The 21,925-nt window shown below is 51.6% G+C and overlaps 1 protein-coding gene across 3 annotated transcripts in view; it reads right to left on the reverse strand.

The window, feature by feature from the left end:
• zbtb32 (zinc finger and BTB domain containing 32) overlaps positions 1–12,350 on the reverse strand; it is a 50,091-nt gene extending 37,741 nt beyond the window's left edge. The window contains exons 1-2 of one of the 3 annotated variants that reach the window (XM_086004083.1): positions 11,893–12,347; positions 858–917 (exon numbers count right to left, since the gene is read on the reverse strand). The gene's annotated coding sequence lies outside the window, so the exon portion shown is untranslated. Of the gene's footprint in view, positions 1–857; positions 918–11,892 lie in introns of all 3 variants that reach the window. The other 2 variants (XM_086004084.1, XM_086004082.1) reach the window with 2 other exon arrangements.
• Between the last annotated feature and the right edge of the window lie 9,575 nt (positions 12,351–21,925).

The raw sequence follows: 21,925 nt of genomic DNA on the forward strand, positions 1-21,925 counted from the left end.
CTCTGTAACCTCCTCCACCCCCTACAACCCTCCCTATCTCTGTAACCTCCTCCAGCCCCTACACCCCTCCCTATCTCTGTAACCTCCTCCAGCCCCTACACCCCTCCCTATCTCTGTAACCTCCTCCAGCCCCCTACAACCCTCCCTATCTCTGTAACCTCCTCCAGCCCCTACAACCCTCCCTATCTCTGTCGATAGCCCCCAGATCTCTCTGCGTTCCTCCAATTCTGGGCTCTTGAGCATCTCCCGATTTCCATCGCTCCACCATTGGCAGCCGTGCCTGGAATTCCCTCCCTAAACCTCTTTCTTCCTTTAAGACTCCTGATCCTCTCCAACTTTTACCGCTGCACAATAGAGAGCATCCTGACAAACTGTATCACAGTATGGTATGGCAGCTGTAGCTCCTATGACCGGAAAGCCCTGCAGCGGGTAGTCAAAACTGCCCAACGAATTACCGGCACCCGGCTACCGACCATAGAGCACATATACCAGAAACGCTGTTGACGGAGGTCACGGACCATCATCAAAGACCCTACCCACCCCAGCCACAGTCTGTTCGCCCTCCTGCCATCTGGGAGACGCTACAGATGCATTCGCACCCGTACGACCAGATTTAGGAACAGCTTCTTTCCCAGGGCTGTCATCCTACTGAACTCCACAAATAAACACTAAAGCCTGCTCATCTGCCAATGCACTTTATTAGGGTTATGTTTATGTTAATGTATTAGAAGCCAAATGTATGTTGAATGTTTAAATGTCTTAATCTAAACGTACACTCTCGGGAGCCGCAAGCCTACATTTCGTTGTACTGCACTTGTGCACTAACAATGACAATAAATATGATTATGATCACTCACCTGTTATAAGACACTCCTTAAAACCTAACTCTTCGACCAAGCTTTTGATCACCTGCCCACCTGTTTAAATAGAGAATAACAGATACCTGGGAGTGAGTTACAGGCTGGAATTTAATCGAGGGGTTCGGGCAACTTGTAAATTATTCATTGATATCTGTGGTGGTTTCTCAAGCTTCTAGTTGTGAGATTGAGATGAAGGTGGAACAGTTATGCTCAGGAAGGTGCTATTTATTATTTCACAGTTTGTCGGTTTAGGTTATACCCCCGTGTACAGTACGGGTCCTACTCACCAGTTCAGCGAGTGTGCTGTACACAGCGCAGATTAACCCCTGCACTGTGCGATAGTGCAGGGAGACTGCACCGTACACTCAGTGCAAAATATCACCTTCCACTGCTGAAACCGGATGGAACATGATGGATTGCATTTCGTTTGAAATGCACACGTATCTGAATATAATGGTGAAACTGTGCTTCCGTCATTAGATCAAGACTCTGCTTTAAACCTGAGCTTTCATATCTCGAAACTTTGCCCGTCTCTCTCACTTCCCCCTCTCTTTCAGCATTCTCTCTCTCATTTCTCAGTCTCCTTCTGTCTCTCTGTGTGTCTCTCTCCACTGTATCTAACCCCGTGCTGTACCTGTCCTGGGAGTGTTTGATGGGACAGTGTAGAGGGAGCTTTACTCTGTATCTAACCCCGCGCTGTACCTGCACTGGGAGTGTTTGATGGGACAGTGTAGAGGGAGCTATACTCTGTATCTAACCCCGTGCTGTACCTGCCCTGGGAGTGTTTGATGGGACAGTGTAGAGGGAGCTTTACTCTGTATCTAACCTGTGCTGCACCTGCCCTGGGAGTGTTTGATGGGACAGTGTAGAGGGAGCTTTACTCTGTATCTAACCCGTGCTGTACCTGCCCTGGGAGTGTTTGATGGGACAGTGCAGAGGGAGCTTTACTCTGTATCTAACCCGTGCTGTACCTGCCCTGGGAGTGTTTGATGGGACAGTGTAGAGGGAGCTTTACTCTGTATCTAACCCGTGCTGTACCTGCCCTGGGAGTGTTTGATGGGACAGTGTAGAGGGAGCTTTACTCTGTATTTGGATCTAGGTCCCACAGAAAGAAAGAAATTATAGATTTGCATTCCTATAGCGCCTTTCACAACCTCAGGACGTCCCAAAGCGCTTTACAGCCAATGAAGTACTTTTTTTGAAGTGTGGTCACTGTTGTAATGTGGGAAACGCGGCAGCCAATTTGCGCACAGCAAGCTCCCACAAACAGCAATGACCGTAAGTATCTGGTTTTTTTCTTTGCGATATTGGTTTAGGGAGAAATATTGGAATAAAATGTCAGCCTCCGACCGTGAGGGTGCGATGGATGGGTTCTGGTTTGGCTAGCTGCTGGTCTCTGAAGGGTCTGGTGAACTCGTTGGAGTATCTAAGCCAGGTGATGTCCCTGAGTCCCAACAGTGTCGCCACAGGGAGGTTGTGGAGGGAGCCTCCATGGACCCAGCTGTTGAGGGCTTGTGACCAATGCACCTGAATGATAGTGGGAGTGCCCTGTATACGTTACCTCCCCACCACCCCCCCACCGTGGTTCCGTGGCGAGGTTTTTGCCATCTCAGGACTCGCCTATTCTAACGCACACCTGGCCAACATCCCACCTTCCACCCTCCGTAAACTTGTGGTCCTCCAAAACTCTCCTGCCCCGTGTCCATAACTCGCACAGAGTCCCGTTCACCCATCACCCCGTGCTGGCCGACCTCAACTGGCAACGCCTCGATTTAAAATTCTCATCCTTTTCAAATCCCTCCATCGCCTCACTCCCTATCTCTGTAACCTCCTCCAGCCCCTACAACCCTCCCTCTCTCTAACCTCCTCCAGCCCCGACAACCCTCCCTATCTCTGTAACCTCCTCCAGCCCCCTACAGCCCTCCCTATCTCTGCAACCTCCCCCAGTCCCTACAACCCTCCCTATCTCTGTAACCTCCTCCAGCCCCCTACAACCCTCCCTATCTCTGTAACTTCCTCCAGCCCCTACACCCCTCCCTATCACTTAACCTCTTCCAGCCCCTACAACCCTCCCAGATCTCTGCGCTCCTCCAATTCGGGCCTCTCGCACACCCCCCGATTTCCATCGCTCCACCATTGGCGGCTGTGCCTTCAGCCGCCTGGGCCCCAAGCTCTGGAATTCCCTCCCTAAACCTCTCCGCCTCTCTCTCCTCCTTTAAGACGCTCCTTAAAACCGACCTCTTTGACCCAGCTTTTGGTCACCTGTCCTAATAGCTTCTCATGTGGCTCGGGGTCAAATTTTGTTTGATAATCGCTCCTGCGAAGCGCCCTGGGACGTTTTACTAAGTCGTTGTTGCGGTCCATGGGCATCAGGTATCTGTAACCCTCTTAAGGATTGCACGCTCGTTGATTCTCCAACGTGGCCGCTCTCAACCTATAATGGCCCCTCTTCAATAGTTATCCCTCCACCAACACCACTAAAAAAAAACACACCGGATGATCTGGCTCATTGTCACATTGCTGTTTGTGGGAGCTTGCTGTGCGCAAATTGGCTGCCGTGTTTCCCCACATTACGACAGTGACCGCACTTCGGCAAAGAGGTGCTTCGGGCCGTCCCGAGGTCGCGCGACGTGCTCCGGAAAGGCAGGAGCCGGCTTCTTCCCCAGTCGCTTCGCTCGGAGCCGAGCTCTGGCAAAACCCCAACTCCGCCGCCCGCGCGACGTGCCGCCCCGAGCCTCTCGAGTGCGACGTGCTGCCGACCGCAATCAGCAACCATTACACGACAGCGAGTCATAACAGGAAACACAGCAACTGTACACCTCCAGCCCACACCCTCCTCGCAACTCCAGAGATTAGTAACCGTTCTGTGGGTGGTGTCCCTCTCTCCCGCATGCGCGCTCTCTCGCGCAATGTTTTTGCCTCTGCTCAGTCACTGCATTCCTGCGTGACCCAGGAGGCACATGCAGCCGTTGCAGTCAGGAGTGCCCAGCGTGCTCTACAAGCAGTTGTGGAGAGACCAGGAGATACAAGCCCGAACTGTCGCCTCTGAAAGAACAGGCTCGCATCTCTCCAGCGCCTTTCACCAACCTTGGGACGTCCCAAAGCGCTTCACAGCCAATGAAGGACTTTTTTTTGGAAGTGTGGTCACTGCTTGTAATGTGGGAAACGCAGCAGCCGATTTGCGCACAGCAAGATCCCACAAACAGCAATGTGATAATGACCCAGATCATCTGTTTTTAGTGATGTTGGTTGAGGGATAAATATCGGCCCCAGGACACCGGGGAGAACTCCCCCCTGCTCTTCTTTGAAACAGTGGCCGTGGGATCTTTTACATCCACCTCAGAGGGCAGACGGGGCCTCGGTTTAACGTCTCATCCGAAAGACGGCGCCTCCGACAGTGCGGCGCTCCCTCAGTACTGCCCCTCCGACAGTGCGGCGCTCCCTCAGTACTACCCCTCCGACAGTGCGGCGCTCCCTCAGTACTACCCCTCCGACAGTGCGGCGCTCCCTCAGTACTACCCTTCTGACAGTGCGGCACTACCTCAGTACTGACCCTCCGACAGTGCGGCGCTCCCTCAGTACTGCCCCTCCGACAGTGCAGCGCTCCCTCAGTACTGCCCCTCCGACAGTGCAGCGCTCCCTCAGTACTGCCCCTCCGACAGTGCGGCGCTCCCTCAGTACTGCACCTCCGACAATGTGGCGCTCCCTCAGTACTGCACCTCCGACAATGTGGCGCTCCCTCAGTACTGCCCCTCCGATAGTGCGGCGCTCCCTCAGTACTGCCCCTCCGACAGCGCAGCGCTCCCTCAGTACTGCCCCTCCGACAGTGCGGCGCTCCCTCAGTACTAACCCTCCGACAGTGCGGCACTCCCTCAGTACTGCCCCGCCAACAGTGCGGCGCTCCCTCAGTACTGCCCCTCCGACAGTGCAGCGCTCCCTCAGTACTGCCCCTCCGACAGTGCGGCGCTCCCTCAGTACTGCACCTCCGACAATGTGGCGCTCCCTCAGTACTGCACCTCCGACAATGTGGCGCTCCCTCAGTACTGCCCCTCCGATAGTGCGGCGCTCCCTCAGTACTGCCCCTCCGACAGCGCAGCGCTCCCTCAGTACTGCCCCTCCGACAGTGCGGCGCTCCCTCAGTACTAACCCTCCGACAGTGCGGCACTCCCTCAGTACTGCCCCGCCAACAGTGCGGCGCTCCCTCAGTACTACCCCTCCGACAGTGCGGCGCTCCCTCAGTACTAACCCTCCGACAATGTGGCGCTCCCTCAGTACTGCCCCTCCGACAGTGCGGCGCTCCCTCAGTACTGCCCCTCCGACAGCGCAGCGCTCCCTCAGTACTGCCCCTCCGACAGTGCAGCGCTCCCTCAGTACTGCCCCTCCGACAGTGCAGCGCTCCCTCAGTACTGCCCCTCCGACAGCGCAGCGCTCCCCCAGTACTGCCCCTCCGACAGCACAGCGCTCCCTCAGTACTGCCCCTCCGACAATGTGGCACTCCCTCAGTACTGCCCCTCCGACAATGTGGCACTCCCTCAGTACTGCCCCTCCGACAGTGCAGCGCTCCCTCAGTACTGCCCCTCCGACAGTGCGGCGCTCCCTCAGTAGATGGCTGACATGTAACCTGGGGGTCGAAAGCAGCCCTCTGACAAGAGGGTATGATGGGACTCCTCCCTCTCTCTGATGGGCGTTGCTGGGTGGGGCAGTGGGTCAGACACAGGGCAGCGGGTCAGACACAGGGCAGCCTTGCACTGCCGTTATTGAAGTGGTTTCTCGAATGCTGAAGGTGCAACAGGGTTCTGTGTGGCAGAGCGGGTGTGGTGCCCTGGGGTGTGTTATGGTTAGAGACATGTTATTGGCTAACACTTCGCAAAGCGGCGAAGAATGCCTGTTGGTTACAGCTTGTGGTGAAATCATTGCCCACTCGTAGGCGTGACTCCAACTGCGGCAGTTTTTGTCCACAGGCAGTTTTTCTCTGAGATTCCCTTCAGTCTCACCTCATAGCTGACTGTCATTTCTTGTAAGGCCCCCCGAACCCCTCGATTAGATTCCAGCTTGTAACTCACTCCCGGGTATCTGTTATTCTATATATAAACCCCCCGAACCCCTCGATTAGATTCCAGCCTGTAACTCACTCCCGAGTATCTGTTATTCTATATATAAACCCCCTGAACCCCTCGATTAGATTCCAGCCTGTAACTCACTCCCGGGTATCTGTTATTCTATATATAAACCCCCTGAACCCCTCGATTAGATTCCAGCCTGTAACTCACTCCCGGGTATCTGTTACTCTATATATAAACCACCCGAACCCCTCGATTAGATTCCAGCCTGTAACTCACTCCCGGGTATCTGTTATTCTATATAAAAACCCCCCGAACCCCTCGATTAGATTCCAGCCTGTAACTCACTCCCGGGTATCTGTTATTCTATATATAAACCCCCCGATCCCCTCGATTAGATTCCAGCCTGTAACTCACTCCCGGGTATCTGTTATTCTATATATAAACCCCCCGAACCCCCCGATTAGATTCCAGCTTGTAACTCATTCCCGGGTATCTGTTATTCTATATATAAACCCCCCGAACCCCTCGATTAGATTCCAGCCTGTAAATCACTCCCGGGTATCTGTTAGTCTATATATAAACCCCCCGAACCCCTCGATTAGATTCCAGCCTGTAAGTCACTCCCGGGTATCTGTTATTCTATATATAAACCCCCCGAACCCCTCGATTAGATTCCAGCCTGTAACTCACTCCCGGGTATCTGTTATTCTATATATAAACCCCCCGAACCCCTCGATTAGATTCCACCCTGTAACTCACTCCCGGGTATCTGTTATTCTATATATAAACCCCCCGAACCCCTCGATTAGATTCCAGCCTGCAACTCACTCCCGGGTATCTGTTATTCTATATATAAACCCCCCGAACCCCTCGATTAGATTCCACCCTGTAAATCACTCCCGGGTATCTGTTAGTCTATATATAAACCCCCCGAACCCCTCGATTAGATTCCAGCCTGTAACTCACTCCCGGGTATCTGTTATTCTATATATAAACCCCCCGAACTCCTCGATTAGATTCCAGCCTGTAACTCACTCCCGGGTATCTGTTATTCTATATATAAACCCCCCGAACCCCTCGATTAGATTCCAGCCTGTAACACACTCCCGGGTATCTGTTATTCTATATATAAACCCCCCGAACCCCTCGATTAGATTCCAGCCTGTAACTCACTCCCGGGTATCTGTTATTCTATATATAAACCCCCCCGAACCCCTCGATTAGATTCCAGCCTGTAACTCACTCCCGGGTATCTGTTATTCTATATATAAACCCCCCGAACCCCTCGATTAGATTCCAGCCTGTAACTCACGCCCGGGTATCTGTTATTCTATATATAAACCCCCCGAACACCCCGATTAGATTCCAGCCTGTAACTCACTCCCGGGTATCTGTTATTCTATATATAAACCCCCCGAACCCCTCGATTAGATTCCAGCCTGTAACTCACTCCCGGGTATCTGTTATTCTATATATAAACCCCCCCGAACCCCTCGATTAGATTCCAGCCTGTAACACACTCCCGGGTATCTGTTATTCTATATATAAACCCCCCCGAACCCCTCGATCAGATTCCAGCCTGTAACTCACTCCCGGGTACCTGTTATTCTATATATAAACCCCCCGAACCCCACGATTAGATTCCAGCCTGTAACTCACTCCCGGGTATCTGTTATTCTATATATAAACCCCCGGAACCCCTCGATTAGATTCCAGCCTGTAACTCACTCAATGCAAGTCTTTCTTTCCTTCTACCGCACAGAGTAAAAAGCGACGCTCTCTGCCAAACCGCCTGTCGAGACGACTAACCCCGCGCTGCCTCTCCGAGGTCGCACCCCATTAAAAGCTTCCATTTTTAACAGAAGAGGAATCTCACCCTTCAGTCATAAATACTCACCGACGCGTCTCTATCTCCGTCTCTCTGCCTCTGACACACACGACTAAACCAGGTGAGCCACACAGCTCCCCGATGATCACCGACCTCACTTGCATGCCCGACATTAACATGAAGTGTGTGTCGAACTCGGGTGAGCGCTGGCGGTTAGTTATGCAAATTCAACCGAGGTCGAAACGTCCCCGCGAGTTCGCAAGAGCCGATGGCGAGGTGGGGGAGTTCCAGCCCTGGCACTGCCAGCGAGGGACTTGCAATCCCCTTTGCCGATCTTCTTCCCACAGAGCAGTTGCAGGTCCAGTGACTGAACAGAGCTGCCCGCCGCCACCCCCCACCCCGAGATCACCCTCCCACAACCTTCAGCCCTCCCTGAGAGAGAGAGAGAGAGAGTGCGATTGAGAGCGAGAGAGAAAGACAAAGAGAGAGAGACAGAAAGAACACAAACAGAGGAGTCAAAAACCAGGGGGCAGAGATTTAAAGTAATTGGAAGGTTTTGAGGGGAAATTTCTTCACCCAGAGGGTGGTGGGGGTCTGGAACTCACTGCCTGAAAGGGTGGTAGAGGCAGGAACCCTAACCACATTTAAAAAGTACTTGGATGTGCACTTGGGATGCTGTAACCTGCAGGGCTACGGACCGAGAGCTGGGAAGTGGGATTAGGCCGGATAGCTCTTTGTTGGCTGGTGCGGACACGATGGGCCGAAATGGCCTCCTTCCGTACATAAGAACATAACATAAGAAATAGGAGCAGGGGTAGGCCAATCGGCCCCTCGAGCCTGCTCCGCCATTCAATAAGATCATGGCTGATCTGATCCTAACCGCCAATCCACTATCACAGAACCATCTCCTGAATCTAACAGAATTAGACACATGAAATAGGAGCAGGATCAGGCTACACGGCCCCTGGGCCCGCTCCGCTACCCACAGGGCCATGACCGATCCGAACCTAGACTCGTGTCCAAATTCCTGCCCGCTCCCCGTAACCCTTAATTCCCTTTACTTCTAGGAAACTGTCTATTTCTGTTTTAAATTTATGTAATGGTGTAGCTTCTACAGCTTTTTGGGGCAGCATATTCCATGGACCTACCACCCTCTGAGTGAAGTAGTTCCTCCTCATCTCAGTTTTGAAAGAGCAGCCCCTTATTCTAAGACTATGCCCCCTAGTTCTAGTTTCACCCATCATCGGGAACATCCTCCCCGCATCCACCCGATCCAACCCCTTCACAATCTTATATGCTGTAACTTTCTGTGATTCCATTCTGTAGGAACATAAGAAATAGGAGCAGGAATAGGCCACTTGGCCCCTCGCGCCTGCTCCGCCATTCAATAAGATCACGGCTGATCTTGGGCTCAAAGCCACTTCCCAGCCCGCTCCCCATAACCCTTCACTCCCTTATCTTGCAAAAATCTGTCTATCTCCACTTTAAATGTATTTAATGACCCAGCCTCCACAGCTCTCTGGGGCAGTGAATTCCACAGATTTATGACCCTCTGAGAAGAAATTCCTCCTCATCTCAGTTCTAAAAGGGCGACCCTTTATTCTGAGACTGTGCCCCAGAGTTCTAGATTTCCCCACGAGGGGAAACATCCTCTCTGCATCTACCCTGTCGAGCCCCCTCAGTATCTTATATGTTTCAATAAGATCCCCCCTCATTCCTCTAAACTCCAATGAGTATAGGCCCAACCAGCTCAACCTTTCGTCAAACGTCAACCCCTTCATCTCTGGAATCAACCGACTGAATCGTCTCTGAACTGCCTCCAATGCAAGTATATCCTTCCTTAAATAAGGAGGCCAAAACTGTACACAGTACTCCAGGTGTGGCCTCACCAAAAGTGGCCATGAAAGCAGTTGGATTGTCCCAAAAACCCATCTCGTGTGCTTCAGAGAAAGGCACCGGCTGCCCCTGCCTGGTCTGGCCTGCATGTGACTCTTAATGCCCCCTAGGGATGGGCAATAAACACTGGCCTTGCCAGTGGCACCCACATAGGAATTGCTGGACAACCTTCTAACATTCCTGGTAGTTGCACGATCCAACAATAATGGAGTTGTTTTCAATTGACCCCAGCCTTGACATTTTTTTTTGGGGGGTTGGGGGGGGGGGGGGGGGGGGGGAGTTCCAGATTGCCGCTACCCTTGGTGTGAAGAACTCCTCAACCCAGGCAGAGAGAACCTGTGCGGAGGAGGGAGGAGGGCAGTAGGAGTATGTTTGTGTGTGTCAATCGTCTTGGATCCCCTTGCCATTGGACCAAGACCTTGCTCTGTCAAGCCCGTGTATGAGCTGGTGTGCAACGGCCACCCCACGTTAAAAGAATTCACGCACGGGCATCTTCCGCCCTTTAAAATAAACCTGGAACATCAGGACCCTCATGGACAACCCCAACAGCGACAGAGACTGTCGGTCCCGCATCGGACTCATCAGTCACCTGAGAACTCATTTTTTAGTGTGGCAGCAAGTCATCCTCGGTTCCGAGGGACTGCCTAAGAGGAAGAAGAATACCCTGTACAGTTGTAGAAGGACTTAACACAGAAACATAGAAGATAGGAGCAGGAGTCGGCCATTCGGCCCCTCGAGCCTGCTCCGCCATTCAATAAGATCATGGCTGATCATCCAAATTCAGTACCCTGTCCCTGCCTTCTCCCCATATCCCTTGATCCCTTTAGCCTTAAGAAATATATCCAACTCCTTCTTGAATATATTTAATGAACTGGCCTCCACCGCACTCTGTGGCAGAGAATTCCACAGGTTCACCACTCTCTGGGTGAAGAAATTCCTCCTCATTTCAGTCCTAAATGGCTTACCCCTTATCCTTAGACTATGACCCCTGGTTCTGGACTCCCCGGCCATCAGAAACATCCTTCCTGCATCTAGTCTGTCCAGACCTGACAGAATTTTATAGGTTTCGATGAGATCCCCTCTCATTCTTCTAAACTCCAGTGAGTATAAGCCCAATCGACCCAATCTCTCCTCATACGTCATTCCTGCCATCCCAGGTATCAGTCTGGTGAATCTTCGCTGCACTCCCTCCATGGCGAGAACATCCTTCCTCAGGTAAGGTGACCAAAACTGCACACAATACTCAAGGTGCAGTCTCACCAAGGCCCTGCACAACTGCAGCAAGACATCCTTGTTCCTGTACTCGAATCCTCTCGCTATGAAGGCCAACATACCATTTGCCTTCTTAACCGCCTGCTGCACCTGCATGCTTACCTTCAGCGACTGGTGCACAAGGACATCCAGGTCTCGTTGCACTTCCCCTTCTCCCAATCTATTGCCATTCAAATAATAATCTGCATCTGGAGAATCATAAATCGCACCGCACAGGAGGAGGCCATTCGGCCCATCGTGCCGGTGCTGGCTCTTCTTCAAAATAGTGCCGTGGGATCTTTTACGTCCACCCAAGAGGGTAGAGTACCCCAGCGAGAGTCAGTGTCTGCACGCGCGACAGGGGAGGGAGGGATGGACAAAACCAACAATAGTTTTCTTCAGAAGATTTTTCTCTGCACTGAGACAGCACACCAAAGCAGATGATCATTTCTGACCAGGTTCTTGCCCTGTGTCCCTGCCCAGTCATAAACCTCTCCACTCTGCATCAATCAGGTTAACCAGACATCACAGACTCAACAATCTGAAACGGCATATCCGTTTCTTTATTATTATTTTTTTTTTTGCAAATATATTATTCGCCAGTCCAGTAACTCGAACACCCCAAAGAACAATGAGAACCCAGACTCCCTGATCCGGCGCCTGAAAAAAGCACATTGCAGCTTCAGATGAGAAACTCACACTGGGTTGCAAGTTTCAAGAAGTGAGGTCAGAAGGTCCCAAACGCGGATTACAATGACTGCAAGTCTCCGCCTCAATCTCACACACACATTTAAAAATCTCTCGCGAAATATTAAAGCCATTCAGAGGCACGAAATCTCCCACTTTCTAACTTTTTTTTTAATTAAAAAAGTTTTGCCAAAAAGTTTTGTGAAACTTTTTTTTCGTGACCCCCCCCCACCACCACCTGTAGCGAGATATCTCCGGGCCCCGGGGGGATTGGGATTGGGGTTGATGCAAGGGATTTCATACTTACAGGTGCTTTTCTGTTGAATGAGTTTCCCAAGAGGTCTCTCCTCGTTCCCAGATCCGCTCACCCTCCAATGTATCTCAGCTCTTCTCAAAGGAGGTTCTGCTCCACTGCAACTCTCTCACTCACTCACTCTCTGTCTGTCTGTCTCCAAGTGTCAATCACATCACAGACTGCAACTTAAAGGTGTGTTCTGAGAACAGGGGAGGGCAAATTAGAACCGTTTCAGAGCTCTTCCCGCCCCCCAACACACATATACACACACACACAAATATATTGAGTAAAATACTCTCAATTCTCTCATCAAATATTTCGAGGTGGAACTAAAATTCGCTTTTGCTGCCGTCACTGATTTCTAGAAAGGGAAGGGAGGTGGAAAGAACACAATTTGCATCTGGAGAATCATAAATCACACAGCACACAGAAGGAGGCCATTCGGCCCATCCTGCCTCTGCTGGCTCTTTGAACGAGCTCTCCGATTAGCCCCACTCTTCCCCCCTGCTCTTTTCCCACAGCCCTGAGAATTTTTCCCCTTCAAGTATTTATACTTGATTATACAGCGACTTAGAGTGATACATAGAAACATAGAAGATAGGAGCAGGAGTAGGCCATTCGGCCCCTCGAGCCTGCTCCGCCATTCAATGCGGTCATGGCTGATCATCCAAATTCAGTACCTTGTCCCTGCTTTCTCCTCATACCCCTTGATCCCTTTAGCCTTAAGAAATATATCCAACTCCTTCTTGAATATATTTAATGAATTGGCCTCAACTGCCCTGTGTGGTAGAGAATTCCACAGGTTCACCACTCTCTGGGTGAAGAAATTCCTCCTCATCTCTGTCCTAAATGGCTTACCCCTTATCCTTAGACTGTGAGCCCTGGTTCTGGACTCCCCGACCATCGGGAACATCCTTCCTGCATCTAGTCTGTCCAGGCCTGTTAGAATTTTATAAGTTTCAATGAGATCCCCTCTCATTCTTCTAAACTCCAGCGAGTACAAGCCTAATCGACCCAATCTCTCCTCATACGTCATTCCTGCCATCCCAGGTATCAGTCTGGGATAACGGCACAGAAGGAGGCCATACGGCCCATCGAGTCTGTGCCGGCTCTCTGTAGAACAATCCAGTCAGTCCCATTCCCCCGGCTCTATCCCCGTAGCCCTGCAAGTTTATTTCCCTCAAGTGCCTATCCAGTCTCCCCTTGAAAACATTGAGTGTCTCCGCTTCCACCACTTCCGTCGGCAGCGAGTTCCAGGTCCTCACCACTCACTGCGTAAAAAAGTTTTTCCTCACTTCCCCCTGTATCTCTTGCCCAAAACCTTAAATCTGTGTCCCCTAGTCCTTGTACCATCAACTAGTGGGAACAGCCTTTCCCCGTCTAGCCTATCCAAACCGGCCATAATCTTGTCCACCTCTATCAAATCACCCCTCAACCTCCTTTGCTCTAATGGAAACAAATCCAGCTTCTCCAACCTGTCCTTGTAGCTTAGATCCCCCATCCCCAGAACCATTCTGGTAAAACTTCCATTTATACAACACCTTTAATGTCCCAAGGCGCGTCACACGAGCGTAAATCAGTCAAAATTTGACCTCAAGCCACATCAGGAGATATCAGAGACAGGCGACCAAAAGCTGGGTCAAAGAGGGAGGTTTTAAGGAGTGTCTTAAAGGAGGAGAGAGAGGCGGAGAGGTTTAGGGAGGGAATTCCAGAGCTTGGGGCCCAGGCGGCTGAAGGCACGGCCGCCAATGGTGGAGCGATGGAAATCGGGGGGATGGACAAGAGGCTGTGATATCAAATAAATTTGTTTGGGTCTCCGTTAGAAGGTCGAGCAGAAGAATCTCATTACAAAGCGTTTTGATGGAGTAAATAAGGAGAAACTGTTTCCAGTGGCAGGAGGGTCGGTAACCAGAGGACACAGATTGAAGATAATCGGTAAAAGAACCAGAGGGGGAGATGAGGAGAATTGTTTTTACGCAGCGAGTTGTTGTGATCTGGAACGCGCTGCCTGAAAGGGCGGTGGAAGCAGATTCAATAGTAACTTTCAAAAGGAGAATTGGAGAAATACTTGAAGGGGAAAAATTCACAGGGCTGTGGGGAAAGAGCAGGGGGGAGTGGGACTAATTGGAGAGCTCGTTCAAAGAGCCGGCACAGGCAGGATGGGCCGAATGGCCTCCTCCTGTGCTGTATCATTCTATGATTGAGAAATTGCCTTTGAAATTACGTGTAACACCTTTGCACGCTCAGAGTTGGGAGAAAGTCTGCAGATGCTCCCACTGCAGAGCCACTGAGTGGCCAAAGCTTGCTACTACACCGTGACAGTTGACACAACAAAATTGAATGGGATTATGTTGACATCGGAGTTTTTAATGTTGACCAAAGTGGGACCATCAATCGTGACAACATGAAGGAAGGTTTGTGAACAGTGTGTGTCTATACTGGATCTTTATTAACATGGCAATGTCTTTTACATAGTGGGGTGTCACAGGTTTAGGGTGCGGTGGAACTATTAACTGGGCCTGTCCCTTTAAACTCACATCAAGACAAGTAACAGCGACTGACTGTTAACATCAACCTCACGCTTTGGGATGTCTTACTACGTTAAAGGCGCTATGTAAATGCAAGGTGTTGTTTTTAAAGTTTTATTAGAACTCATTCATTGCCCATCTGTCTAACTATCTCTCTCTCTGTCTCTCTCTCTCTCTGTCTCTCTCTCTATCTGTCTATGTATCAGTCAATCTCCCTCTGTCTCTCTCTGTCTCTCTCTCTCCCCAGTATCTTTCTCTCTGTCTGTCTGTCTCTGTCTCTCTCTCTCTGTCTCTCTCTCTCTCACTGTCTCTCTCTCTCTCTGTCAATTCAATTCAATTCAATTCAAATCGCTTTATTGGCATGACAAGTTACATCTTATGTTGCCAAAGCATCGAAAAACATTCATGTTTGTACACAAAAATACAGATCTATCCATACAGTGTATAAACAGATATATCCCTGAGTGTATAAATATACTTTCATATAATTTATATATACTCTTTTCTTATATTTAGTGGTTGTCCCTCTGTTTATGGCAAGCTGTAACATAGTGTGCCGCCAGTGTTACATAATTTCTCTCTTCCCCTAGTAGGTATGGGAGTTTTTGGTCGTCATTCAAATTTCTGAAATCCGGGCATATTTTTGTGAATTTTGGGTAGAAATTCTCCCTTATGCCCTGATATTTTCTACAAGCTGTGAGGAAGTGCATCTCTGTCTCCACCACTCCCTGACTGCAGTGAGAGCATATCCTGTCCTCTCTTGGTAGCCGGGTCTGCCTGTGTCTACCTTTTTCGATCGCCAGGTTATGTTCACTAAGTCTGTACATTGTCAAAGTTTTTCTCAGTTTGCTATCCTTTACCATGGTCAGGTAATCAGCCATGTTGTATTGTCTGTTTAGGGCCAAGTAGCAATTGAGTCTCTCTCTCTCTCTCTCCCCCAGTCTCTCTCTCTCTCCCTGTGTGTCTCTCTCTCTCTCCATCTCTCTCTATCTCTTTCTGTCTCCATCTCTCTCTCTGTCTCTCTCACTCTCTCTGTCTCTCTACATCTCACTCTCTCTGTCTCTCTCTCTCTGTCTCTCTCTCTCTCTCCCCCAGTCTCTCTCTCTCTCTCTGTCTGTCTCTGTCTCTCTCTCTCTGTCTCTCTATCTCTCTCTCTCTGTCTCTCTCTCTCTCACTGTCTCTCTCTCTCTCTCTCCCTGTGTCTCTCTCTGTCTCTCCATCTCTCTCTATCTCTTTCTGTCTCCATCTCTCTCTCTCTATCGCTCACTCTCTCTGTCTCTCTACATCACACTCTCTCACTCTCTCTCTATCTCTCTCTGTACCATCTCTGGCTCTCTATCTCTCTCTCTATCTCTCCATCTCCCCCATCTATCGAAGAGTCCGCGCCCTCAGGGTGAGGTGAAGCCATCTCCCGGCTGACCGAGAGTGAGTGGGTTTCTTATCCCTGCCGTGATGTCATTGGTTAGAGACCTCCATTGAGAGTCAGTGTGTGTGGAACCCGTACCCCAGTGAGAGTCAGTGTGTGTGGAACACGTACCCCAGTGAGAGTCAGTGTGTGTGGAACCCGTACCCCAGTGGGAGTCAGTGTGTGTGGAACCCATACCCCAGTGAGAGTCAGTGTGTGTAGAACCCGTACCCCAGTGAGAGTCAGTGTGTGTGGAACCCATACCCCAGTGAGAGCCAGTGTGTGTGGAACCCGTACCCCAGTGAGAGTCAGTGTGTGTGGAACCCGTACCCCAGTGTGAGTCAGTGTGTGTGGAACCCGTACTCCAGTGAGAGTCAGTGTGTGTGGAACCCGTACCCCAGTGAGAGTCACTGTGTGTGGAACCCGTACCCCAGTGAGAGTCACTGTGTGTGGAACCCGTACCCCAGTGAGAGTCAGTGTGTGTGGAACCCGTACCCCAGTGAGAGTCAGTGTGTGTGGAACCCGTACCCCAGTAAGAGTCAGTGTGTGTGGAACCCGTACCCCAGTGAGAGTCAGTGTGTGTGGGACCGGTACCCCAGTGAGAGTCAGTGTGTGTGGGACCCGTACCCCAGTGAGAGTCAGTGTGTGTGGGACCCGTACCCCAGTGAGAGTCAGTGTGTGTGGAACCCGTACCCGAGTGAGAGTCAGTGTGTGTGGAACCCGTACCCCAGTGAGAGTCAGTGTGTGTGGAACCCGTACCCTAGTGAGAGTCAGTGTGTGTGGAACCCGTACCCCAGTGAGAGTCAGTGTATGTGGAACCAGTACCCCGGTGAGAGTCAGTGTGTCTGGAACCCGTACCCCAGTGAGAGTCAGTGTGTGTGGAACCCGTACCCAAGTGAGAGTCAGTGTGTGTGGGACCAGTACCCCAGTGACAGTCAGTGTGTGTGGAACCCGTACCCCAGTGAGAGTCAGTGTGTGTGGAACCCGTACCCCAGTGAGAGTCAGTGTGTGTGGAACCCGAACCGCAGTGAGAGTCACTGTGTGTGGAACCCGTACCCCAGTGAGAGTCAGTGTGTGTGGAACCCGTAGCCCGGCGATGTGGGTTTTCACCCAATTACTGAAATGGCAGAAAAAGCTCTCTTAGAAACCACAAATCAACCCATTATTAACAAGATTACTTAACATTCCTCTGCCACCTCAGTCACCATCAAAGGCAAGTTCTCGGTAAGCTCACAGGACATCCTGATTGCAACATGTGGATTGGTTGCAACACTCACATCCTGTCAGAATCAAGAGAAAATGGATGTTATATTCCGGCGCCACATCAACTAGGAGACATGGGAGACCATCAGGGTATGTATTGAGGCCTTGCACACCTGCTACTGAGCCACACAGAGCAGGAAAGACCCAGGCTCTGGTCCGGCCTGTGCTCAGTTAGCTGATCGCACCCATTGTGGTACTGAGACCTCCACACAGAGCAGGTGGATCCCAGATTCCTGTACCGCAGTGGGCGTCAGTGTGTGTGGAACCCAGACCCCAGTGAGAGTCAGTGTGTGTGGAACCCGTACCCCAGTGAGAGTCAGTGTGTGTGGAACCCATACCCCAGTGAGAGTCAGTGTGTGTGGAACCCGTACCCCAGTGAGAGTCAGTGTGTGTGGAACCCGTACCCCAGTGAGAGTCAGTGTGTGTGGAACCCGTACCCCAGTGAGAGTCAGTGTGTGTGGAACCAGTACCCCAGTGAGTGTCAGTGTGTGTGGAACCCGTACCCCAGTGAGAGTCAGTGTGTGTGGAACCCGTACCCCAGTGAGAGACAGTGTGTGTGGAACCCGTACCCCAGTGAGAGTCAGTGTGTGTGGAACCCGTACCCCAGTGAGAGTCAGTGTGTGTGGAACCTGTACCCCAGTGAGAGTCAGTGTGTGTGGGACCCGTACCCCAGTGAGAGACAGTGTGTGTGGAACCCGTACCCCAGTGAGAGTCAGTGTGTGTGGAACCCGTACCCAAGTGAGAGTCAGTGTGTGTGGAACCAGTACCCCAGTGAGAGTCAGTGTGTGTGGAACCCGTACCCCAGTGATAGTCAGTGTGTGTGGAACCCGTACCCCAGTGAGAGTCAGTGTGTGTGGAACCCGTACCCCAGTGGGAGACAGTGTGTGTGGAACCTGTACCCCAGTGAGAGTCAGTGACTGTCGGACCCGTACCCCAGTGAGAGTCAGTGTGTGTGGAACCCGTACCCCAGTGAGAGTCAGTGTGTGTGGAACCCGTACCCCAGTGAGAGTCAGTGTGTGTGGAACCAGCACCCCAGTGAGAGTCAGTGTGTGTGGAACCCGTACCCCAGTGAGAGTCAGTGTGTGTGGAACCCGTACCCCAGTGAGAGACAGTGTGTGTGGAACCAGTACCCCAGTGAGAGTCAGTGTGTGTGGAACCCATACCCCAGTGAGTGTCAGTGTGTGTGGAACCAGTACCCCAGTGAGAGTCAGTGTGTGTGGGACCCGTACCCCAGTGAGAGTAAGTGTGTGTGGAACCCGTACCCCAGTGAGAGTCAGTGTGTGTGGAACCCGTACCCCAGTGAGAGTCAGTGTGTGTGGAACCCGTACCCCAGTGAGAGTCAGTGTGTGTGGTACCCGTACCCCAGTGAGAGTCAGTGTGTGTGGAACCCGTACCCCAGTGAGAGTCAGTATGTGTGGAACCCGTACCCCAGTGAGAGTCAGTGTGTGTGGAACCCGAACCCCAGTGAGAGTCAGTGTGTGTGGGACCCGTACCCCAGTGAGAGTCAGTGTGTGTGGAACCCGTACCCCAGTGAGAGTCAGTGTGTGTGGAACCCGTACCCCAGTGAGAGTCAGTGTGTGTGGAACCCGTACCCCAGTGAGAGTCAGTGTGTGTGGAACCCGTACCCCAGTGAGAGTCAGTGTGTGTGGGACCCGTACCCCAGTGAGCGTCAGTGTGTGTGGGACCCGTACCCCAGTGAGAGTCAGTGTGTGTGGAACCCGTACCCCAGTGAGAGTCAGTGTGTGTGGAACCCGTACCCCAGTGAGAGTCAGTGTGTGTGGGACCCGTACCCCAGTGAGAGTCAGTGTGTGTGGAACCCGTACCCCAGTGAGAGGCAGTGTGTGTGGAACCAGTACCCCAGTGAGAGTCAGTGTGTGTGGAACCCGTACCCCAGTGAGAGTCAGTGTGTGTGGAACCTGTACCCCAGTGAGAGTCAGTGTGTGTGGAACCCATACCCCAGTGAGAGTCAGTGCGTGTGGGACCCGTACCCCAGTGAGAGTCAGTGTGTGTGGGACCCGTACCCCAGTGAGAGTCAGTGCGTGTGGAACCCATACCCGACTGAGAGTCAGTGTGTGTGGAACCCGTACGCCAGTGAGAGTCAGTGTGTGTGGAACCCGTACCCCAGTGAGAGTCAGTGTGTGTGGAACCCGTACCCCAGTGAGAGTCAGTGTGTGTGGAACCCGTACGCCAGAGAGAGTCAGTGTGTGTGGAACCCGTACCCCAGTGAGAGTCAGTGTGTGTGGAACCCGTACGCCAGAGAGAGCCAGTGTGTGTGGAACCCGTACCCCAGTGAGAGTCAGTGTGTGTGGGACCCGTACCCCAGTGAGAGTCAGTGTGTGTGGAACCCGTACCCCAGTGAGCGTCAGTGTGTGTGGGACCCGTACCCCAGTGAGAGTCAGTGTGTGTGGAACCCGTACCCCAGTGAGAGACAGTGTGTGGAACCGTCCGCCAGTGAGAGTCAGTGTGTGTGGAACCCGTACCCCAGTGAGAGTCAGTGTGTGTGGAGCCCGTACACCAGTGAGAGTCAGTGTGTGTGGAACCCGTACCCCAGTGAGAGACAGTGTGTGTGGAACCCGTACCCCAGTGAGAGTCAGTGTGTGTGGAACCCGTACCCCAGTGAGAGTCAGTGTGTGTGGAACCCGTACCCCAGTGAGAGTCAGTGTGTGTGGAACCCGTACCCCAGTGAGAGTCAGTGTGTGTGGAACCCGTACCCCAGTGAGAGTCAGTGTGTGTGGAACCCGTACCCCAGTGAGAGTCAGTGTGTGTGGAACCCGTACCCCAGTGAGAGTCAGTGTGTGTGGAACCCGTACCCCAGTGAGAGTCAGTGTGTGTGGAACCCGTACCCCAGTGAGAGACAGTGTGTGGAACCGTACCCCAGTGAGAGTCAGTGTGTGTGGAACCCGTACCCCAGTGAGAGTCAGTGTGTGTGGGACCCGTACCCCAGTGAGAGTCAGTGTGTGTGGGACCCGTACCCCAGTGAGAGTTAGTGTGTGTGGAACCCGTACCCCAGTGAGAGTCAGTGTGTGTGGAACCCGTACCCCAGTGAGAGTCAGTGTGTGTGGAACCCGTACCCCAGTGAGAGTCAGTGTGTGTGGAACCCATACCCCAGTGAGATTCAGTGTGTGTGGAACCCGTACCACAGTGAGAGTCAGTGTGTGTGGAACCCGTACCCCAGTGAGAGTCAGTGTGTGTGGGACCCGTACCCCAGTGAGAGTGTGTGTGGAACCCATACCCCAGTGAGAGTCAGTGTGTGTGGAACCCGTACCCCAGTGAGAGTCAGTGTGTGTGGATCCCGTACCCCAGTGAGAGTCAGTGTGTGTGGAACCCGTACCCCAGTGAGAGTCAGTGTCTGTGGAACCCGTACCCCAGTGAGAGTCAGTGTTTGTGGAACCCGTACCCCACTGAGAGTCAGTGTGTGTGGAACCCGTACCCCAGTGAGAGTCAGTGTGTGTGGGACCCGTACCCCAGTGAGCGTCAGCGTGTGTGGGACCCGTACCCCAGTGAGAGTCAGTGTGTGTGGAACCCGTACCCCAGTGAGAGTCAGTGTGTGTGGAACCCGTACCCCAGTGAGAGTCAGTGTGTGTGGGACCCGTACCCCAGTGAGAGTCAGTGTGTGTGGGACCCGTACCCCAGTGAGAGTCAGTGTGTGTGGAACCCGTACCCCAGTGAGAGTCAGTGTGTGTGGAACCCGTACCCCAGTGAGAGTCAGTGTGTGTGGGACCCGTACCCCAGTGAGCGTGTGGCATGACGGTTTATTCCTGAAACTTATCGAAAGCGGGGTAGGAGGGAAAACATATGATGTAATTAAATCAATGTATACAAACAATAAATGTGCAGTTAAAATTGGAGACAAACAAACAAAATACTTCCCACAGGGGCGGGGGGTGACGCAGGGCTCGCCAATCTCACCGACACTCTTTAATATTTACATTAATGGATTGGCAAAACTACTTGAACAATCTACAGCACCCGGCCTCACCCTATATGAATCCAAGGTTAAATTCCTCCTCTATGCCGACGACCTGGTTCTGCTGTCACCAACTAAGGAGGGTCTACAGCAGAACCTGGACCTGCTGGAGTCGTACTGCCAGACTTGGGCCCTGACAATAAATCCCCAAAAAACCAAAGTCCTTGTGTTCCAGCAAAGATCCAAACAACATGGACCCACAATAAATTTCACAGTAGGAACAACCAAAATTGAACAAACCACTCACTACACATACTTGGGCTTAAAAATCAGTTCTACGGGAAACTTCAAACTGGCTGTGAATGAACTGAAAGAGAAAGCAAGAAGGGCTTTCTATGCCATCAAAAAATCAATCCAAATAGAAATCCCAATTAGCATTTGGCTCAAAATTTTCAAATCAGTAATTGAACCAATTGCACTCTATGGCAGTGAGGTCTGGGGACCACTAACACAACAAGATTTTGCAAAATGGGACAAACACCCAATTGAGATCCTACATGCGGAATTCTGTAAAAGTATCCTCCGGACTCAAAGGAAAACAGTAAACAACGCATGCAGGGCGGAACTAGGCCAATACCCATTAATAATCACTATCCAAAAAAGAGCCACCAAATTTTGGAATCACCTACAAATGAGCAACCCCCAATGCTATCACTACGACGCCCTGAAATGCCAAGAGCTGACCATAAAGAAGAATACCCTCAGTCAACTAGTCCTGGGACTCAATAAAGTAACTAATAACAATACTAACAATAACCAGCCCCAGGACAGTGACAGGGTAACACAAAGAATTCGACCCAACACAATCGTCGCTAAGCAAAAGGAAAAATATCTGTCATATTGGGCAGAAACAACAAAAACCCAAAGCAAACTCAATTGCTA

This window comes from Somniosus microcephalus, chromosome 12 (genome assembly GCF_052327205.1).
Source record: "Somniosus microcephalus isolate GS21.2 chromosome 12, FLI_Smic_1.0, whole genome shotgun sequence".
Classification (NCBI taxonomy): domain Eukaryota; kingdom Metazoa; phylum Chordata; class Chondrichthyes; order Squaliformes; family Somniosidae; genus Somniosus; species Somniosus microcephalus.